General features: G+C 42.4%; 1 protein-coding gene across 2 annotated transcripts in view; it reads left to right on the top strand.

Moving 5' to 3' along the window:
- The window catches only part of LOC123774590 (max-interacting protein 1), a 739,857-nt gene that overhangs the window by 78,600 nt on the left and 658,757 nt on the right, over positions 1 to 2,500 (top strand). For both annotated transcript variants that reach the window (XM_045768985.2, XM_045768983.2), the window contains exon 3: positions 891 to 919. The gene's annotated coding sequence lies outside the window, so the exon portion shown is untranslated. The remainder of the gene's footprint in view (positions 1 to 890; positions 920 to 2,500) is intronic.

The raw sequence follows: 2,500 nt of genomic DNA, 5'->3' as shown, positions 1-2,500 counted from the left end.
TTATTTTTGTGTATTTTTAGATTGATGAGGAACACGTTGTTTGAAACGTCATTTGAAGTCTTTTTTTTTAATTAAACATACTACTTCAAGAGATATTTCTTGCGACACTGATCATCTTTTTAATTAAGATTCCCAAGAGAGACCGCTATTGTTTGTATGCGCGAGTGTGTGTGTGTGTGTGTGTGTGTGGATATATATATATATATATATATATATATATATATATATATATATATATATATATATATATATATATATATAATATATATATATATATATATATATGCACTCATCATCCCACTCTCTCTCTCTCCCAGTCTCCCACACTCTCATCTCTTTCCTTCACCATCATTATCCCCAACATTCCAGTCTCCCCTCCACCATCTCTCCCCCTTTCACCTCTCCACCTCTCTCCCTCTCCACCTCTCTCCTTCGCACTCTTCGCCATCCAGACCTTCTCTTACTTCTCCGCTCTTCCCCCGCCTCCCTCTCCTTCTCTCTCTCAAAAAATTTCATATTAAAGAACCGAAATTGCTAAATAAGTCTGAACAACACACTGAATATTTCAGACTTAATGGGTGGGGTGGGGGGGCGGGGGGGGGGGGGGGTTAGATGCCGATATTTCTTAGTAGGGAACTTGAGCCGACTCCGGCGGGCCTATGTCACTCCCTCACCCCACACGCTTCATGTGTGAAAGTTGGGTGAGGCTAACCCCAAGCGTCTGTCTGGCCTCCAACCTTGGACATACATTCTCTTATCTCGCGATGTGTCGCGTAACAACATTGGTCAGGGAACACATTCAAGGGTTATGGAGTGGAAGTTACTTTAGCTGTTAATGACGCGCCGTTTTGATATGCTGGTGTTTTAAAGATATTTTTTGTCTATTTCAGGACGACACACAACGAGTTGGAAAAAACAGGTAAGCTAAGACGGACAAAAGTCTGCTATATCTTCTTTCCGGTGTATGTGTCCGTCCGTCCGTGGGTCCGTCCGTTCGTCCGTCCGTCCGTCGGTGGGTCCGTCGGTGGGTCCGTCCGTCCGTCCGTCCGTCCGTCCATGTCCGACGAAGGAGCCACCACCCAGTTGAGGTATCCATTGGAAGTGTTTTTCAAGGTCCCTCTTGAACACAGTTTTTATTATTATTATTTTCTACCACAGACGTGGCCACTCATTTACAATGCTAACCAGCATATATACAGTTTCTTCTGTCCTCCATGGACAGGGTTAGAGATGTGTTAAACATATAGTTCAGGGGTAAGAGGCGTGTTCGTAATGCCCCTTGTGTTTAGCGGGTGTCGGCGTCTTGGGGCTCTTATTACCTACAGTTTTCTTAGTGTTCGTGTCACATCTTACTTTAAAATGAGGCTATTCTGCACATCTCTCGATCCCGTAAAGAATGATTTCGGTGTGTAGAATTAGAACCAGTATCTCCTAATGTTTTCCAGATGTAGATTATGATGTGTCATGCATCTGGTGTGCGGTCTAAGATGTACAGTTTGAGAGACTGTAAGTGGTCCCAGTAACATAGGTGTTTAAGTTGGATGACTACAGGTCGGCGGTCTCTCCAGTTTCAAGAGAGCAATTAATGTGCATCAGTATGCCGCCCGACACAACACAATTCAAATCAAATCGGATCAGAACATTTTACACATAAATGGTTGTACTTTTATGATTGCGAAAGTTTACGCAAAAATTGCAGGTATTGATTACGTGTGACAGTAACAGAATAACACGTAGACATTATCATTATCTGAGTTAGAAACTTTATACGTAACGACTTGCACGAATCATTACAATACTGGCTTGAGTAAACAGGTTAGATCAAATGCAGGCGATGAGTCACAATAACGTGGCTAAAGTATATTGATCCCGACCACACACTAGAAGCTGAAGGGACAACGACGTTTCGGTCCGTCCTGGACCAACTTGAGAATGGTCCAGGACGGACCAAAACGTCGTCGTCCCTTCATCTTCTAGTGTGTGGTCTCGTCAGTAGATTAGATCAAACTTCCATTTTTGGCATAGAGTGGCATTTAGCTTACAGGACGGACCGAAACGTCGTCATCCCTACACCTTCTAGTGTGTGGTCAGGTCAACAGGTTAGATCAAACTTTCATTTTTTGGCATAGAGTGACATTTAGCTTACAACTGAAACGTGATATAACGTGGTCAAACCAAGCTAGGTGGTTTATCATTAGGGCGGTAAGACAGGTATTCTCACTAGTTGGCTCAGTTTTTCTCTCTATAGTTTCTGCACCAAGAAACTACAAAACATTGTTGAGTGACCAGTTTTGTATGCAAAGTGAGGAGTCAGAGGTGTCTAGCTCGTTAGCCAGTAAGTCAAGAATAATATAATCAAATACTTTGTTTAATAGTGTTTTAGGGCAATAACTCTATAGTTATGAGAAGACATATAGACTCAGCAGTTCTTTGGAATGGTAGATACGGTCATTAAGGAGATAACACTAAGTCATGTACCGTAGGAGACCTGTAAGACACA

This window comes from Procambarus clarkii, chromosome 51, assembly GCF_040958095.1.
Source record: "Procambarus clarkii isolate CNS0578487 chromosome 51, FALCON_Pclarkii_2.0, whole genome shotgun sequence".
In the NCBI taxonomy this organism is placed as follows: Eukaryota; Metazoa; Arthropoda; class Malacostraca; order Decapoda; family Cambaridae; genus Procambarus; species Procambarus clarkii.
Note: the sequence above shows the minus strand (reverse complement) of the source record. Positions and strands in the feature narration are given on the sequence as shown.